The 19,688-nt window shown below is 38.9% G+C and overlaps 1 protein-coding gene across 1 annotated transcript in view; it reads left to right on the forward strand.

Annotated features, from left to right (window-relative positions):
* The first annotated feature begins 253 nt into the window (after positions 1 to 253).
* Positions 254 to 19,688, forward strand: part of HS3ST5 (heparan sulfate-glucosamine 3-sulfotransferase 5) — a 285,487-nt gene continuing 266,052 nt past the window's right edge. The window contains exon 1 of the mRNA XM_023219035.2: positions 254 to 412. The gene's annotated coding sequence lies outside the window, so the exon portion shown is untranslated. The remainder of the gene's footprint in view (positions 413 to 19,688) is intronic.

A 19,688-nucleotide genomic window follows, 5' to 3' on the forward strand; every position in this document is an offset into this window, starting at 1 on the left:
CCGCAGAGCGGCTGCGGTCTCCGGCACTGCGCGGACTCCGGCTCCTGCGGCCGCCAGTGCCGTGCCCGCGCCACGGGAGCGCGCCCTGCCGCACCTGGTTCCAGCCTCTCGCGGAAGTGCAGGAAACGCGCCCTAAACTCCACTACTTCTCGCCCGCCTGCCCCCCCGCCCGGCTCCCCGCCCCGGACCTAGCAGCCGCCGCCGCCGCCCGCGTGTGGGGCCCGCCCGCCTCTTACTCACACGCGCCACGCACAGCCCTGTTCGTTTGCTCTCTTTCGCCGATTCGCTCTCTGCCGAGCCTAGCCTGGGCATCCGAAACTACTGGACCAACTGCCGCCTGGACTGCACGAGCGACCCGGTGCCCCCACGCGACCCGCCGCCGACCCCCGCGCCGCCACCGCCGGGGACCACGGTGAGCAAGGCGCGCTGCCCACCTCGCGCGGGGGAGGGCCTTTGAGACCTCTAGATTTGGGGGGAAATGAGAAGGGGCAAATTGCCAAAGGGAGGCATCCGGGTGATGCCGGCAAAAAAGCACTTTGTGGGGTGCGGTTCTCCTGGGCGCCGCCTGGGGAAGACTTTTGAGAGGTTTGCTTAGGACCAGAGGTTAAACTAGTGCGAGATGAGAAAAGGCGGGGGCAATTCCTGGGGTAAAATTAGACAGAAGGTGTCAGTCAGCCCGCCTGTTTGTTTCTCTCTCAGTCTCTCCCAGAGCGCTGGGTAGCGCTCTCTTTGAGGGAGAAACGGAACACGCTTTTACTGCGCTCGCCAGAGTTTGGGGGTTCGTGTTCGGTCACTTCTGGGGTGGCTGTGGAGCTGTTTGGAGCTCGAGGGCAGCTTTGGGACAGTGGGGGCCTGCGAGGCCTGAGCAGAGGACAGACAGAGGGCAGTCAAAGAGCAGGCAAAGGCTAAGTTAACATGTGGGTGGGGTGTTTTCTCTTCCCAGCTGGCCGCTCCCACGCCCCTCACAGCCCCACTATATGCATCTCTTCCCACCCAACACACACACACACACGGGATGGATGCAGCCGAGGGGTGGTCATACTGTTCCTACTAACAAGTCCGAGAGGCCGCTGTGGCTACTCACTGGAGCGCTGAGAATCCTGCTCCTGTTACTTGGGCGACCACCTTGGTTTACGGCAACCTGCAAGGAGCGTCCAGCTTAAGGCAGATAGATGTCTTTACCTGGAGGTTCCAAGTGCACTGCAAACAAACCTCTACCACAACTCCGGAGTCACTTCACCTTGGTGGGTTTCCTCTGCTCTCCCGCTTCCCTACTTCAGTGCTTCAGGGCACCCACCCAAAGGAGCTGATGCTCAGATCCGTGGTCTACCCTGTCTTCACCCGGTGGGTCTCTCTCTCTCTCTCTCCCTCCCTCCCTCCCTCCCTCCCCTCTTTCCCCCTCTCCTCTCTGTCTCCGAATACCAGTTTCTTCTTAGAAAACATTGGGGAAAGATTTAATATTTGCAAAGTGCTTTATGTCATATTACTTCGTGGATACATGTAATTGCAACTCTTAACTCTTCTCTGATTTATGTAAACTTGGCCTGATAAATAGCATGCAGGGTCGGTTGGAGTGGGAGCGAAAGTGGGTGGGTGGGCCTCCTTTCTGTGCTCGTGCTCCTTTCTAAACTGATTTGCTAGAAGTAATAAACAGCTGGTGCTTCTCAAAAAGGTTTTACTTAGTAGTTTCTACATATTTCAGAGCTTTAGACAAATTACACATTATAATTTATTTCAAATATATTAAGCTTCTTTTCAAAGAAAAAGTTGAAGATAATAAAAGGGGCTTACAAATTTGAATATCAAAATGATTATTTTTTTAGAAAAGGTTTTATTGCTGTCAATTATGTTGAAACAGATTTTTGTTGTTGTCATCGTTACCTTGGGGTTTCCTCCTAGTGAAGTTTTTAAAGAAATGGAAACAATACTACTTACCTTCCTGTCTCTGTTTGCTCATTGCTCAAAGTCACTGAATGAGCATCAGGGCAGGCTTCTTAACTTCAGGAATATGAAGTTATTCACCAGTGAACTGATGGAAGTACAAGAAGATATTACAAGACACATAGCAATAGGAAGGAAACTGTTGCTTAAAGGCAACCACCTCCAGTGTTTTAACAGTGAAAAAGAAAACTGCTTTGACCTCTCCCAAGCTACTCTGGCCTTTTAGAAACACTCTTTTCTCAATTAATAAAACATATAGAAACTATAGAAACAACATTACTTGAGAAAAATATTTTCATATAGGTACATAAGCAGATTACATGGGAAATTATGAGCACAATATTCAATGGAGTATTACAGCAAGTACTGGGATCCTGGTTTCTAGGTTAAGCCAGAGCTCATGCTTCAATTTTAATATTTGAAGTTGCTCCCTTTGACACCTTTGTGAGGAGGTGTTGCCCAGTGTTTTCGTTACGCTTTGATCGTTGTCCTCACCATTTTTGCCGGCATACACAGATGTTTTTGAATGAATAACCTTCTTACTCACTGAATTTTCACTCATTCAAAAAGTATTTATTGAGCACATGAACACACACAATATGCAAAGCTGAGCTGGGGTGTTATTTTAAAGAAAAAGAGAGGATTTCTGGTAGAAGCAGGATGCTTCCTCCTACACAGTGTAAGTAGAACTGGAGAGCAGCGGCTTCCTTGGGGAAGCAGCATCTTGCGCAGAGTAGGTGGTCAACAAAGAGCTGTTGACTCAGAAATCACATAAGATATTAACTAGCCAGCTTTGTTTCCATCCTAAATTCTACGATTATCCTTAACCCACCATGTCATTAAGATGTGACTCAACTTCAGAGAATTGATGTTGACTCTAATCTCCTTGCTCTTTGTCTGAATACTTTAGAGTAATATAACTATCTGTGCACTGTATGGTTTCTAGCTCTGGCTTTCTGTGTGTGATTTCTATGGAGTAATGCCAGCTCTGAATTTGTCATTAGTATTCATTTATGAGTAAATGCAAATGTTCTTGTTGCACTGAAAAAGTGAATTCGCATTCATAGAACTCAAGAAATATTTTGCTCCTAAAACTTACCGTCTCTTTATTTTTACAATCTCAGAAACAGTAACATTTTTAAAAAAAGCAATGATATATAAATGAACAACTTAACAAAAGTAGTTATTTAGGATTTTTTAGAAAAGGGGAAACGTCTTATGGAAATTTTAGTTGAAGTGAATTTTCTCTGATGCTCTTGACATGTCTAGCAGGATGGTCTATTTATTGTAGGCACCCTCATTCATGAATAAAATTATTCTCAAGGTAACTTCCTAGTAAAAGAGGCTAGTGGAGGAGAGAATGCTTACTCCAAATGATTCCAGTTTGGGAATAGAGTACGAACAGTAACACTAGAGTTGTGTCATTGAAATTATGTGAATATTTCTATATTTCATTGGTTTTTATATGGATGAATTTTTTGAATTTCTCAATACTTTATCCCAATATTTTCATATTCTGAGATTATTGCAATTAAGTGAAGAATTATTATTTGGCAATGGAATAGTAGTTTAGTTTAAGTATAGTTGAATAGCTTGAAAGAGAGAACAAGTCAAATTAAGGAAATTGTTTAAACCATAGATTTAAAATCATTTAAGTCCTTTCCATTTTTCGGTGAGGGGAGCTCAAAACAGAAATACCTAGTTAAACTTTTCATTACAAATTAAACTGTTACTATTTAGAAAAATCCTGTATTTTAGGTTTTCTGTGAATTCAATATTGTTTCAAGTTAGCAAAAATGTAACCTTTTGAATATATTTTCTGGTATCTAATTTAATTATTAACAATTTTTGCTTCCTCTGGAATCAATGTTTGTTTCTGAGTTGTCATGTTATCTTAACCTTTAAGCAGAAGTGCAATTAAAGCAAGATATTAATAACTTCATTTAGAAATCACCAATCTTCAGTAAAAAACATTTCAGAGTAGCTAACCCTTATCAAAAGTAGAGTAAAAGATTATATCTGAAAATTCATATAATGTGCATAGGATAAATGAACCTCTCTAAATCTCATATGGAAGTTCCATTAGAATGTCTTACTGTTAATTAACATTGGTACAATAGACTATTTTTCTTCTTCTTGAAGTTTTATGAGGGAAAGCTGTGTCCATATTAAGAAATAGTTGAAGAGTTTCTTTGACTTTAGACCACTTTACCTACTTGACTCTGCATGGGGGAGGTAAATTTTATGTGTGTATACACATATGTGTATGTATACATATACACATATGTGTATATATACACACACATATACATATACACATATATATACATATATAGTATATAGTTATGTTTCTGTTAATGTAGATATCTGTTTTTTAATAACCTTGTACAATAGGAATAGAATCCCTTTGTGCCATATGTGGTTTGTGAAATCAGCATCACTTTGAGAATGATACTCATAAATGCTCTATTAGTTTGATATTGAAAATATGGGGTATGATACATTCTTTGAACAATTTATTTAAGAAATATTTGTAATAAATTTTAGCATGTGCCTGACAATGTCCAAAGAGCTCTACTCTGGTAGAGTAATTCTGGTAGCTCTAATTCTGGTAGCTCTCCTGTCATTTCCCATTTTACAGAGGGAAAATAAGTAGGTACAGCTACTATTATTATTTTATTTTTCTTTGATGTTATCATTTTTACTGCCATTTAGGAGATGAGGAAGGTGAGGGTTTATAAACCTAAATAAATGACTCAAGCTCCGCAGCTACTGTATGGCAGAATTGGCATTTGAGTCCGGGCAGTCTACTCTGCTCTTGAATAGATTTTTTTTTAAGTTTACTTAAATAGAGGACCTAATGGGGAACAAGTTAGGTTGTAAAGCAAATAGATTCTAGCAACTGAGATTTATGATAATTTTCAACTTCTAGTGAATTCTTCTGAAATTCATAAGGAAGGCAATTGTAATGAAGCCGTGACATAACCTGAACCACAGCAGTCCTTGAGCATAGTGCTCTAACTTAATGTAGTTTTTAATGGACTCAATAATTTTCAAAGGTTCAGCTACTTTTAAATTAGGTAACTTTAAGAACTGATGCTATATTTAAGTAGTTTTAATAGCTCAGAGAATCTGATACTGAATATTTTATGCTTCCCATGATATCCTTATAATGTGAACCTCTTGCACAGAGGTCAATGTTGTGTTACTACAGTGTATGGTACTTGCCAAAGGAATCTTGAGTTTTATAGAAGGTGTGAAGTGAGAAGACTTATTCTACTCAGACACGGGTACACACAGTTGGCATCCCATTAATATTTACTGCATATACTGAAGCAGGGCATTCCACATGTTGCTACTCCAGAGGTTAAAAAAAAGCTTCAAGTGTCTTTATAATTGCACAGTTTTAAGATGTGATTTAATACTGAATAGACATTTTATTTTGTCTTGATGATCTCAGGACATTACTATCTGTGAAACCTTGTGGAATAATAACTTTTATGAGATGGAATGGCCTGAGATAGAAAGGAGAAGGATGGTGTAAGAAGTGTGAAATAATAAACCAGTTTAAATGTTTAAGTTTAGAAGTAGACAAAAGGAAGAATGCCTGTAATTGTACTTTTTATTTTAAAAAGGCATACAAGGCATAATTAACATGAAGTAACAGAATCTTTAAACTGCTAATGAGGTACCACAACTGTTCTATCATAAATATTAACAATCTTACTATTTGAGTATAGTTTGGGGAACTATTCAAGAACATATTAAAATGTCACTGTAATGCTCTCTGCCATAGCTAACTAACTCAAGTCAATGAAAAAAATCACAATAATTCTGAACATGCCACAACATAAATAAAGTATTTATTGGAGTGTAAGTACTGTAGTCAGACAGAGTTGGCTGATTAAAATCCCTGCTTTACTGCTTATTAGCTATACTGTCTTGGGCAAATTACTTCTCTCTTCTAATTCTTAGTAATTTAATTAATTAATTATTATTATTATTATTATTATTATTATTTTTTGAGTTGGACTCATGCTGTGTTACCCATGCTGGAGTGCAGAGGCACAATCTTGGCTTGCTGCAACCTCCGCCTCTTGGGTTCAAGTGATTTCGTGCCTCAGCCTCCTGAGCAGCTGGGACTACAGGCATGTGCCACCATGCCCAGCTAATTTTTGTATTTTTAGTAGAGACAGGTTTTCGCCATGTCAGCCAGACTGGTCTGAACTCCTGGCCTGAAGTGATCCGCTCTCCTCAGCCTCCCAAAATGCTGGGATTACAGGCATGAGCCACTGCACCTGGCCAAATTCTTAGTAATTTTTTCTGTTATATGGTAATAGAAATACCAGTTCATTGATATCCATATGATAACCTATAACCTATGTAAAATACCTAGCATTGAGTGTCATACATAGTAAAAGTTCAGGAAGTAGTAATTGATACTACCGTCATCACCACCATTTTTAACATCAACATACCATCATCACGGATGGTTAAACATAACGGGCACAACATGCTCATTATGTATATTTGAATACGTTGTTCTCCATTATAAAGCATGGGTTCTCTTACTCTTGAGGGAAGTGAATGAAGAAAGAACTATGTGTTGTAAGACTTAGGCTTGATTAAAGTGATACCAGATTTAAAGGCTTATGCTGAACACAGAAATTAAGAGGAGGCTTTTGGGGCCAGGCGCAGTGGCTCACGCCTGTAATCCCAGCACTTTGGGAGGCCGAGGCAGGCAGATCACGAGGTCAAGAGATCGAGACCATTCTGGCCAACATGGTGAAACCCTGTCTCTACTAAAAATACAAAAATTAGCTGGGTGTGGCAGTGCACACCTGTAGTCCCAGCTACTCTGGAGGCTGAGGTAGGAGAATCACTTGAACTCGGGAAGCGGAGGTTGCAGTGAGCTGAGATTGGGCCACTGCACTCCAGCCTGGCAACAGAGTGAGACTCCGTCTAATTAAAAAAAAAAAAAAAAAAAAAAAAAAAAAAAAAAGAGGAGGCTTTTGGGACAGCAAGTTCACTGTTCTTTCTTACAAGGCCTCACTTTATAAGTTCACATGATTCTTTGGAATGTGTATCCTCTTATCCAGATGTAGTAAATGGAAAAGAATGAAAGTTTTTGCTAAGGGAATTGAAGTATTTATATTTGTCTTTATATCTGATATGAGTTGAAAACTTTAGGTCACACAGAAATTTCTTCCTGACATTTTCATACTTCATACCTTATAGAACTCATTGTATAAAGGGAAAAGCAATTTCCTAACTCTGGTCACTAAATGTGAATAACTTGACTTAAAAGGTTAAGTTTAATTTTATTCTTAGATTTTTTTTTTTTTTTTTTTGCCACTCATTTAATTCTGGTAGTTGATATTTACTATGTACCAAGCAGTGTAGGTCTTTATACATTTTGCCACTACAAAACATTCACTGGGACATGTGCCGTTAGTATTTCCATTTCACAGATGAGGAAATTGAGGCCCTGGAAGGACCCAGAGCTAAAGGAGTGGAGCCATGATCCTCACCCACACCATCTGTCTCTAAAGTCCACATTTAACCTGCACACTAACGGGCTTCTTAGTTGCAGTTAGCCCTCAAGTATTTTCTGTGGATTTCTGGGCCTTAAAACCCATGCCTCCCTACTTTCCTGTATCTTCCTTGCAATAAACAAAAGAGTAATTTAATTTCAATAAGGCTCAATTTCTTGACTTTGTCATATCGTACTTTTCATATGTATATGCAATGGCCACTAGAACAAAGAATTAGATAACATTAATTTTTAGCAAACAATTGAATTGATCTTAAAATAGCCTTAAGTAAGTCTGCCAAAATCCGTGTAAATACCATCATGTGTCACTTGACAATGGAGATACATTCTGGGATATGCATTGTTAGGCGATTTTGTCATTGTGTAAACATCACAAAATGTACTTATACAAACCTGGATGGTGTAGCCTAGTATACACTTAGGGTATATGATATAGCCTATCATCTCCAGGCTTCAAACCAGTATAGTATGTGACTGTACTGAATACTGTAAGCAGTCATAATACAATGGTAAGGATTTGTGTATCTAAACATAGAAAATGTACAGTAAAAACATCTAATGAGACCGCTGTTGTTTATGCGGTCTGTCATTGGCCGAAACGATGTTTTGCAGTACGTGACTGCAGTCGCACTCACACTCTGTATGCAGTAGTGGGAACTGACATTCTATGCAAATGGAATGTAGTCATCTGGTGAGCTAGCTGTGTGTGACCTCAAGTTCCTATCTGGCTCACTCTTTCTGAGCTGAATGCAACAATATAGGATGAGAGGGAACTGGAAAAGAGCCTTCTTCCCAGGGACGCAGCGTGGAGAAGTGGAAAAGCTTACCACGGGGATCTCCAGGGTTCCTGCAGATCTGAAAGGTCCCCTCGCACCCCTGAAAACATCCAGAAAAGGCTCAAGGACTGTTGTCTTGCTCACCTGACTTGAGTGCTTCTCAAGGACAGGGATTGTATTCTTTTCATTCCTATTTCCATGGTACTTGGCACACGGTTGTATGGGGCAGACACAGAGCTCCTTGGTGTGGGTACTCAGAACTTCAGAAGCAGAGAGGAGGCACCCAGACAGGAGGACCTGGGGAAATTGGGCAGAGGCAGAGCACGAGATACAAGGGTGTGTGAGGGACTGATGGGCTTGCAGATGCATGGGTAGCTGAAAGATACTTCTTTCCATTTTATTTTTGCTTAACTATGGTTCTATTCCTCCGTTTCCAAATCTAGACTAGATGTGTGATACCAACTTAGCTCTGATATCTGACTCTTCAAAGTGAAGAACATTATTCCCATTGTCCTGATAGATGTGCCTAGCACATCATAAAATCTTTAAAAATATTAGCCATAATACGTGAACCATGGAAGTGGAGCTTGCAGTGAGCAGAGATCGTGCCACTGCACTCCAGCCTGGGTGACAGAGCAAGACTCTTGTCTCAAAAAAAAAAAAAAAAAAAAAAAACAAAAAAAATATATATATATATATATATATGCCATAATATTATTTTCAGGTTTTTCTATGAATATATTTTTTTTTCTTGATCGGTTGTTTATCTTATCTTCATATCCTGTCTACTCTGAAATGGATTCCCAGTGAGTTAATGGTTACTTATAGCAGCCTTTACTTTGGGAGTTTCTGAATTCCACAAATATTAGCATTCTTTAAATAACGGCTTCCAACTCTATACTACCAACAAAAAGATCAAGTGCTTGAAAATTTTTATACACCATTACTTCCTTAAGGTTACCTCTTCTCAAATACTTTGTTATTTTGCTCTTCTGTGTTGGCAGTATCATCTGCCCAGACATCCAAGAAAAGTGAGAAACTAAGAATAGTTTGTCACAAAGATCATAGTAGGAACATAGGTACCTCAAGATCATCTCCACCCACTTGTCGTCTGTCACCAAGATGTGACAACCCTGCTTCATGAACACTACCTATCTCACCAGTCCTAATGCTATTCCTTACGTTCAGGCTGTTGGAACTTCTCATCTGAATCATAGTAGGCTCCTAATAAGCCTTGGATCTCCATCCTCTTCAGTGCTTGAATTTTTTCTGACTACAAACCTGATCATGCAGTTCCCTTGTTTACTAACCTGCAGCATCAACTTACCTTCAGGGTAAGTTCAAACTGGCTCAACCTACAAAGCCCTTACTATTCCAGTGGACCAGCCTAGGACTCAACTTCTGTCACTCCTCTGCAAGGTCCTTACAATTGGGTGACTCCAGGGAAGGAATGGACCATGCTCCTTCATACTTCATTCCTTTCTACATGCTGGTCCCTCTCCCTAAGGGTTCTCTGCTTGTCTAACCTCTTATCTTCCACATTGCCTCTCTTTGTTCTCTTGCCCCTTTTCTCTGTAGCCCACCCACTTCCACCCAAGCCAGGATGGGCCGTCTTTCTGCTCCTCTGTTTGGTAGTACAGATCATACTCTACTGAGTTAATGTTATTCACCTGTCACACACACACACACAGACACACGCTCTCTCCCCACCCCCAACAGTACCCACATCTCCAGTGCCTAGCATAATGTCTGGGTTATATAGGAAGCACTAAATACATTATAATAGGAGAAATAATCATCTTATCTCTCCCTGTGTCTGACTTTTTTATGCCTTTCTTACTCGCTGACTGACTTATTTCAGTATACATTGAACAGGTACTCTGTGTCAGGCAGTGTGCTGGATCTGAGAATATGATGACTTTATTAGTCATTGTATTACAAGTTCTCAAAGAACTTGTAAGCCCAAGGGCAACTCAACTTTCAACGAAACAAACAAACAGTATGGAGTGTGCTAGATGATGGGGAAGACACACAGTGAGAGCGCAATGTAACAAAGCGGGGACCATGTGCCTGGTGGAGCAGGGAAAACTCCACCCCTCCGTCATACCCTAACCCTCTACATACCTATTTTTCCTCGTCTCTAGTGTTCAAAGTGCCTAGAAGTAAGCATCCATCTATCAATACGATTATAATAATTTTTAAGAGACGATTTAGGGCTCCATTTCTCTAATAATAGTCTATAGATAATTAGACCATTTTTATTTTTATTTTCTACTTGCAGACCAAGAAAGCTTCAAAAGGTTCCATAACAGTCCATAAGCTCATTTTTGAGGTTTTCTTTTATTTAAATTCTTTTAAATATATCTAATAATCATATTACTGAAGTTCATTTTTCTCTATAAAGCAAGGGACTTATATTTAACCAATTATTAGTATCCACTTAATGAGATATAAAAATCTGAGTTCTCTTTTAAGAATGGAAATAAGTATGAAATTAAATTCTTTTACCATGACCAAAATGGAAAACTTAATAAGATCAAAAGATTAGCTAACAACGTATGGTAATCGCACTACAGATGTCTCTCTAGTACTAAATAAATAGCAATGACCTGTTGATTAATACATTTAATGGCAAACATTTGGAGGCAAGTCTTTTTTCAGATATGCATGGTCATCCCTGGTAAGTAATTATATATGCAAGTAAAATAAGAAATTAGTTTAAAAAAAAACATGTAAAATGTAATAATATTACCTTCAAAAATATCTAAAATATAATACACTATTCTCTAAAGACATTGACACATTTAATTTACTGAATAAACTAGACCATTTTAGGTGACTTCTTGTATATTATTCCTGAAATTAAGAACAAAGTAGTAATTAAATATTATATTCTTTGCTTTCCTCTAAAGTACATAAAAACATTTTAATTAATATTTCCTAATTATGTGGATGTTATATTTCCATTTCCTGTCTTAAAGTGAGAGAAAATCATGAGCAATAAAAAAGTAGAAGCAAATTAATTCTATCTGCTTTTAGTTATAAATTTACTTTGAAATTCTTTTTTTTTTTTTTTTGAGGCGGAGTCTTGCTCTGTCACCCGGGCTGGAGTGCGGTGTGGCCGGATCTCAGCTCACTGCAAGCTCTGCCTTCCGGGTTTACGCCATTCTCCTGCCTCAGCCTCCGGAGTAGCTGGGACTACAGGCGCCCGCCACCTCGCCTGGCTAGATTTTTGTATTTTTAGTAGAGACGGGGTTTCACCGTGTTAGCCAGGATGGTCTCGATCTCCTGACCTCGTGATCCGCCCGTCTCGGCCTCCCAAAGTGCTGGGATTACAGGCTTGAGCCACCGCGCCCGGCCTGAAATTCTTAAGCTATTTTGAAGATGTAACTGTATCCTGTTTTAAAAGGCACCTTAACTTCTTTCTCTGACTTGAGTAGCTTTCTGATTACCAGTAATTCCATTGCCCTAAGAAAGGGCCTAGTTTTATTGTCTTGCAACCATGCAGTTTTCTAGTTTTCTGTGACTTAATTCTATCACAATAACAATCAGCCATTCTTGGTCTGTAGGCAGTTCCTTAGGTACTTTTAATATTCCAAAATATTGAAATGTTGGAAAGCTGAACAAGACTTACATGTGTTATAAGTAGCTGAACACAAGACTTACAATCCATACTGGGGGACTTTTGAAATTAAAAGGGGATATATTAATAATGATGCTGAGAAAAATGTTATGAAGTCCTAAGTGTGGTTAATGCAGTGCTTGCTGCCTTCCTGGGCCAGTGGTTTACTATTTGGGAAGACCACTTCTATCAGCCTGTCTTTTCTTACCCAACACAAGGCTGGGGCAGACATTCTGGTAATGACTCATGTTGCAGTCTTTGTTTCACCCAGGACTCCCTAGATACCTACAGTAGGCTTGAGGAGAAAGACTTCATTGTTTCAGAAGAGAACCAAGTGGAGTCTTGGCTCCCCAAGTCAGAAAAAAGGGAGACTGATGTATAAAGGGAGTATAGTGCAGACAAGGAAAATAAGGACCTCTGTGAGTGTGGAGCTGGGTGGAACCTGTGGATGCCCATGTGAGGAAATATGGTCCATGTTCTCCCCACTGTAACCATCACTAAACCAGAGGGTTGGAAGCATATCTTTGGCCCTGCTGTCTAAACACTTGCCCTGAAGCATCCCCCACTCACTTCATCTAGCTGGAGTGGCTAGCAGGAAACATGACAGTAACTCAATATCATAATAGCTCAAAATCATTGCTCATACATTCAGCAGCTCCTCACCAAGCAACTACTATACTCTAAGAACTTCATTTGCTGATACAAAAGACCGTTCGGCATATTACAGGCCATTTAGGAATGCATTGGAGGAGGCAGTAGGACCCGTAAAAGTAAAAAACCTTTCAGAATTCCCACCATTCTCCGTGTTTATTTTCTTGGTTTTTCCCTTTCAATAAACCCTACTTTTTAAAGGTGTCTATTTAGTGTGTTCTTTCTTTGGAGATGCTGATCACTTGGAATTTTAAATATTTTTAAAAGAAACATCTGGAATAATCTAAATTTTCTCAGGAAAAGAAGTGAGAATTTATGTCGTGGAAATGGGGACACTTATACCACTCCCACTGGACTGTGCATCTCTTACCCAAGAAAGAGTACCAAGAAGAAGAATGCAAGTGTGTGTCTTTTGCCGACTGTATTTCAAACATACATTTAAGTAGTTCTACTTTTTGTCATTATTCCCATCTGAAAACCTTTTTTCTTTCTTCCTGGGACAAAAAAACTCAAATTATTAATTCTATTTAAATAATGTGCTGTATTCAGAAGAGTAGCTGCCAAATTTGTTGAGACCTATAACAAGATAATTAATTATCTAGCACACAAGGACTATTGGAGTGTTGGATATAAACCAGATGGTGGAAGAAGAATGAGGCAGAGTCAGGATGCTCTGAGAGTGTGATAAGTCTCTCAGCCTCAGTGGGGTAAAAGCTACTTGTGCGCCAAACCTCCTTCATACTTCCTGCTGCGCTTACATTGTTTTGGTTGATCCTTCCATCACCCCATCACTTTACTCCTTGAGATTCCAGCTTCCCTTTCCCACTGCCACCATATTCATTTTAAATGTCAAGAGAAGTTAGAGAAGTTAGGGGAGGTCAGGGCAAAAGTCTATTCCCCCTGGACCTAGAACTCAGTGCCAGCATCTGTGGCAGCCCCAATATCAATCCCGTGGAGCAAAGCAGACTGCAGTATCCTTGTCCTGACATTGCTTTTAGTCATGCAGATGTAGACTATTACAGAGTTTTAGGTTCATACTAGAATCAGTTAGATAAATTAATATCACATGCAAACACCATGATTTCTTTTGATTTGCAAATTTCAAAGTCTTAAACTGGAATCTAAACATTTTCCCAGAGAAAATCTGGTTGAATATCAGTGAAAAAGGTTATACAAGGAATGGTTACTACTCCCCACTTCAAAGTGATTCTCCTCTATGTCTAATCAAATTTGCCAGCAATTAGAAGGTACACTCATACTGAACTAAATATTTGATGGTAGAGATTATAGTGACTTCACTGTTGGTGCTTTTCTTATAGATTTATCATCTATTACAAGTTATCATCATGACGCAGTCTTAGTACTTGGCATTACAAAGAGGGGCGACAGTTAGATTTCAGATACTTTAAAAAAAAAAACTATTTAATTTCAAACTTCATCACTCATGTCCTAAAGAAATACAGAATAATTCAGATAAGACATCATCACAATAAAGGTACTCATTCATCATAAGAAAGAGTGAGTTTCTGATCTGGGAAGTAAGCAGTCACCTTGCCTATCCCACCCGCTCAATATCAAGCCCATCTTTTATCATTTAAAGTAGAGTTCCCTAAAATAGATTACACTGACAAGTAGTAATTACTGACAGCTGCATTTAATTAGCAAAGCAGATTCCTGCTCATGACAATAAAGTATTATTACATGTTTAGCATTAGCACTGCCAGTGAGAGGTGACTTTGCTAACACAGAACTAGAAACCTGTTTTCTTTATTTAAAAGCACAACCAGCTTGGCTGGAATTGAGCTTATGCTACGTGGGAGTGTCTATGGTTTTACAAAAAGAAAGAAAAACAGTAGCTGTAAAGTGTTTTTCTTTTTCTTTTTCTTTTTTTAGGAAATCAGGCAGATTGTACAAGGATGAGAAGTAGTCTAGTGCCAGCCATTGGTTCCCATTCTGGGATTGTGTGTCAGTGTTTTTGCGTTTGTGAGTGTCTGTGTGTGATGGGTAGGGAGGAATGGAGGTGTTTGGGTGCCACAGATGGAAAGAAATTAATTAATCCCTGTAAATAAGTAATTTCTGAGTATATTAAAGACACTACTGCTTCCCTCCCTCCCTCCCTCCCTCCCTCCCTCCCTCCCTCCCTCCCTTCCTTCCTTCCTTCCTTCCTTCCTTCCTTCCTTCCTTCCTTCCTTCCTTCCTTCCTTTTTTTCCTTCTTCTCTTCCTTCTGTACTTAACCCTATACACATCTCTAGTTTGTGGAATATCATAAAAAGTATATGTGATCAAATTTAGGGTTTTATATAAGCTCTACATTTTACAATTGATTGCAATTCCCATCCATTCTTTTTTGTAGTAAGAAGGCTTGACTTCTCTGCTCCTACCTCTATTATTTCATTTCCACTGCCCTTTCTAGGTCTCTCACCTGGCAGTTCTTACTAAGTGTGAGCCTATACTGATGGGATTCCAAGCATCACATAGATGTTCAGTATCTTGAGCAATATCACCTTTCCAACATCCTCAATCCATAGTGCATAGGTAGATGGTGTTAACTTTAAGGATTGTGAAGATGACTAAAACTAGCAATTCTTGACTTGAATGACATTTGCTATTTTTATTATTTAGATATATTAAGATAAGTGAACAGCCTATTGTGACATTATCAGTAGAACCATTCCTATAACTTAATGTCGTTTCTCGCATTCATGGAACTCAATTCTAGACATATTTACTGGTAGTCTAAAATCTGGAAAAAAAAAAAAAAAAAAAGATGTTCCTTGTCTGGACCTTATGTTTGTTGGGATAGTGTGGCGTGTTTTCACAATGCTGTTTTAAGTTATCTGGATGTTGGCATTTATTTTTCAAGTTGTAAAAATAGACTCTGTATAATATAATGCCATCTTGTAATTTGCCATTATAAATGCTATATTCATAAAAATCAACTTATGTATCCATGGCAATAAGAGGCAAGATGAATATGAATAGAGAAATCCTAAATTGATCCTCAAACTAATTTGCATCATCAAACTGTTCAGCAGATCTGCCAAACTTCTTCTTTTGTCTTTTCTTCCTCTCTCCCACTCACCCTCTAGTGGACATAGCTAAAGAACAAGGAAGATGCGTAGAGAAAGCCCACAGCCAGGTAAACAATGGGGAATCCACAAAGGATATGGCCAACCCACTAGTTTAATACTTATCACTATCCACAAGTACATATGACCACCGACTGTGTTCACAACCCCAGACAGGGCACTAAGTAAATGAATTTAAGGTGAAGAATGTGTCATCTTTGTTTGCAAACACTAATCATTCTAACAAGGGTATTTAAAGAAAAAAAATGTCAGGAGCTTATCTGTATTCTAGGAGATTTTACTCAAAGAAAATTCCAAGAAACAGCAGTTGTGTGGATACTAAATATAAGTATCCAAATGGGCATTCAGTTAAGACCATTTAAGAGTTATTTTGAATATTAAACCACAAAGCTTCACTAACACCCTAAATTTAAAGCCCTACTGAGGCTTATAATATTCTGATGTTTAAATCCTATTAAGAATAGAGGTTTATTTTTATTTTGTGCTTTAGAATAGAAGATTCTTCACTGAAAAAGAAGTTTACAGGATTCAAGGGCATTGACAAATTTAAAGCCCTACTGAGTCTCATAATATTCTGATGTTTAAATCCTAGTAAGAATAGAGATTTATTTTTATTTTGTGCTTGAATAGAAGATTCTTCACTGAAAACAAAAATTAAAGACTTCAAGGGCATTGACTAAAAAAAAAGTATTATGATCATTGAAATTGAGTATGTTTGACAACTCAGTATTTCAACTAGAAAACTTTCCAAAATTACATCTATAAAATTGGAAACTCTACTACGCAACTGCTGTAATTACTGTGCTAGTTTATAAATTAGTACTGAGGAATAAAGGCTCAAATATTCTCTTTTAAGAGTATCTTTGACTTTTAATATTGTCATTCCCGTTTCAGTCATTAGGCAAATACTTATTGAGGGCCTACTGGTTTGTTTGCTTTGTTTTGTTTTGTTTTGTTTTGTTTTGTTTGAGACAGAGTCTTACTCTGTCACCCAGGCTGGAGTGCAGTGGTATGATCTCTGCTCACCACAAACTCTACCTCCCAGGTTCAAGCAATTCTTGTACTTCAGCCACCCAGGTAGCTGGGATTACAGGCGTGCACCACCATGCGCAGCTAATTTTTTATATTTTTAGTAGAGACGGCGTTTTGCCATGTTTTCCAGGCTGGTCTGGAACTCCTGAGCTCAGGTGATCCACCCAGCTCACTCTCCCAAAGGATTATAGGCATGAACCACCATGCCCAGTGGGCCTAGTTTTTAAATAAAGATAAATAAAACACAGTCCTCTGGCTTCAAGGAGTCAGGTGAGAAAGTAAATTATTGCACTGCAATTTAAATAAGGGTTAGTTCCTTGTCATTTCTCCCTTCTCATCAACTAGAATGTAAACTCCACTGAAGGCAAGAATTTTTGTTCACCAATGTAGCCTAAGCATGCTAAAATATTGCCTGGCACAGAGTAAGTGCTCAATACATACTTGTTGAATGAAATCATAGGTATATGAGGTGGCATGGGAGAAGAGTAGTGGAACAGAAAAGAGGCTGTGAGGGAAAAGTGTCTGAAAATGCTTCCAGGAGGAGGTAAACCTTGAGATCCATCTAGAAACTCTAAATAGAAAATAATTTGAGCAAAACTTGCCAGGATCATGTATGTCTGCATAAAACTGAGTGGGTTTGTTTTTCCCTTTTTGTTTTGTTTTGGTTGTTTTTTTCTGTTTGTCTTAAAACCTGCCTTAACAGTGAGTTGGAGAAACACTAGTTTGGCAGGGAAAAGTAATATACATGTAATTTGAATCTTAGGATGCAAGTAAACTCCTTGAGACACCTCTCTTCATCTCTATGCATGTTTCACATGTTCAACAGTTGTATCCCAAATCTATCTTTCTCTCCAGACACCTAACAGTACTATCTGCCAAACCCAACCCACCTTAACAAAGAAACAACACTTTCATCATGTTCTGTTCTAACATGTTTTTGAAAGTTACCTATTTTTGATCAATATTGGGCTAGAATGCCTTTTTCCACATTTTAGACTGGAACAGCCTTTTCCATAAAGCCTAGACTACTTTTGTGGTCTAAAGAGGTTATTATTTTAACTCTTCGTCGATTGTGACTGAGTAACTAACCCCATCAAGTTGATGGGGTCTTGGTCTCAAGACCAAGTTGATGAGGCTTGGGTCTCAGCCTCAAGCCAAATTTCTTACTGACGATGATAAACAAATCCTCTGCCCATGCTAAACCTAGCGATTCATGCATTCAAAACTGGGAGATTAGACAGATGCAGTCAATGTTCACTTTCTACACCAAGCCAATCCTAAGGATTTTTTAGAATCTTAGTTTAAATCTTTCTTTCTCCTGATTATCAGCCCAGAACTAACTGTAGACATTTCCTGCAAGTATAATCATTTCCTAGTTTGACACTACTTTATTAACCAGCCACAGGACTAAAGTTTTCTTAGGCTGTAATATCCCTTAAGTCAAGTGAGACACGTTATCCACAATTGGAATAACTAGAAACCTTAAGAACAGTGATTCTACAGATGTATAAGTGAGAGTTCAGACCTGTGGAGCCCATCCGTGGTCCATCTGAATGCACCTGAATATGTTGGTTGAATGTCTACTTTCAGAACATCACTATACAGTGACGGTACTGAAAGACTTTGTGCATCTAGACGAGTTGTCTTATAAATTGAAATAGGCTTTGGCTTGAAAAGGCAAAGAATACAAAAACAAGTCAATAACTGACAAGTGACACTTCATATGCATGAGGGAATTTGTGTGGATGGACACTTATCTGCAAGAAAACAAAGAATACATCCTAGCCTATATAATGATTAAATAATTTGGGGAGAAGGTCATTCATTTTTCAAAACTGAGAGTCAGAGTCATCAAGCTAATGTTGCATCAAAATGTTTTAGGTCCAAGGATTTTGTTCTATGGTACCATGATTGAAAGTCAAAAGCCATGTGTAAATGATGAAGAAAAGTGATGAGCTGAAACTAGAAACCTGCTCACATAAGAAACTACTTGTCCCTCTAAGGCCAAGTTAGAGATGAGAGTTTTCAGAAAAGATATTAAAGGGAACACAGTTTTAATTATCTCACATTATCTAAAATACAGAAGCTTTCTGATTTTTCTTACCCAGTCACTAAATTGGGTGCGAATGGCATCTGGCAGCCCTGTTGTCTAAAAGGGAACCGCAGTGGGTAAGCATTTTTATGTAGTGACATTGTATGTGCAAAAATGACTATAGCAATACATAGCGGTTTCTCTGTTAGGTTGTATTTATCTTCACCTTCCTCCTCTTCAATCTTATACTCTCAGAATCTAAGAAAAGACGGGAAGAAGCCAGTGTCCCCTAGCCATCCCTGCTGGGGTCTTCTCAAAATGTCTTTGTTAGCAGAAGGAAACAGCACGGCTCCTCAACCCCTGACTCAGTGTTCCTTTAAAACAACCTCCTAGGCCTCTTTGGCCCTAAAGGTAAAACTGTGTTTGCCTTTTGAGAATCTTCTGTCTCAAATTAAGATCTTAAACCTGAAACCAGTACTCTGTAGCTTTATACCCTGGATAACTCTGCATACTTTATTTTTCCATTTACTGAGTGGAAAAGTGTAAAACAATGTACATGCGTAGTAAGATTTGTACTGGTTGAACAGACATTGTATGCCACATCACATACCATATTAGACCCTAACATGCATTATATGTTATCTTCATAATAATCCTAATAGTTAGGCTCCATATTATGCTTTCACAGATGAGGAAATTGCAGCTTAAATTAAATTATTCAAAGTTGAACAGTTAGGAAGAGGAAGAGATAGTACTTGAACGCCTTATCTTTCTGATTCCTGCCAAAATTCATGACCCGTGCCACCAGTCATATTGTCAACCAAGGGTTACAGTGAGAACATATTGATATTTGAGGATACAATGTAAGCACCCTTGTACTATTGGTATGAACAGATTATTTTACCTGTATCACCCCCAACACATAAAAATCGTCCCAAAATGACTCCTCCATAACCTTTTAATAATTTTGCATGTCATTAAATAGGCACT

Source organism: Piliocolobus tephrosceles, chromosome 5 (genome assembly GCF_002776525.5).
Source record: "Piliocolobus tephrosceles isolate RC106 chromosome 5, ASM277652v3, whole genome shotgun sequence".
Classification (NCBI taxonomy): domain Eukaryota; kingdom Metazoa; phylum Chordata; class Mammalia; order Primates; family Cercopithecidae; genus Piliocolobus; species Piliocolobus tephrosceles.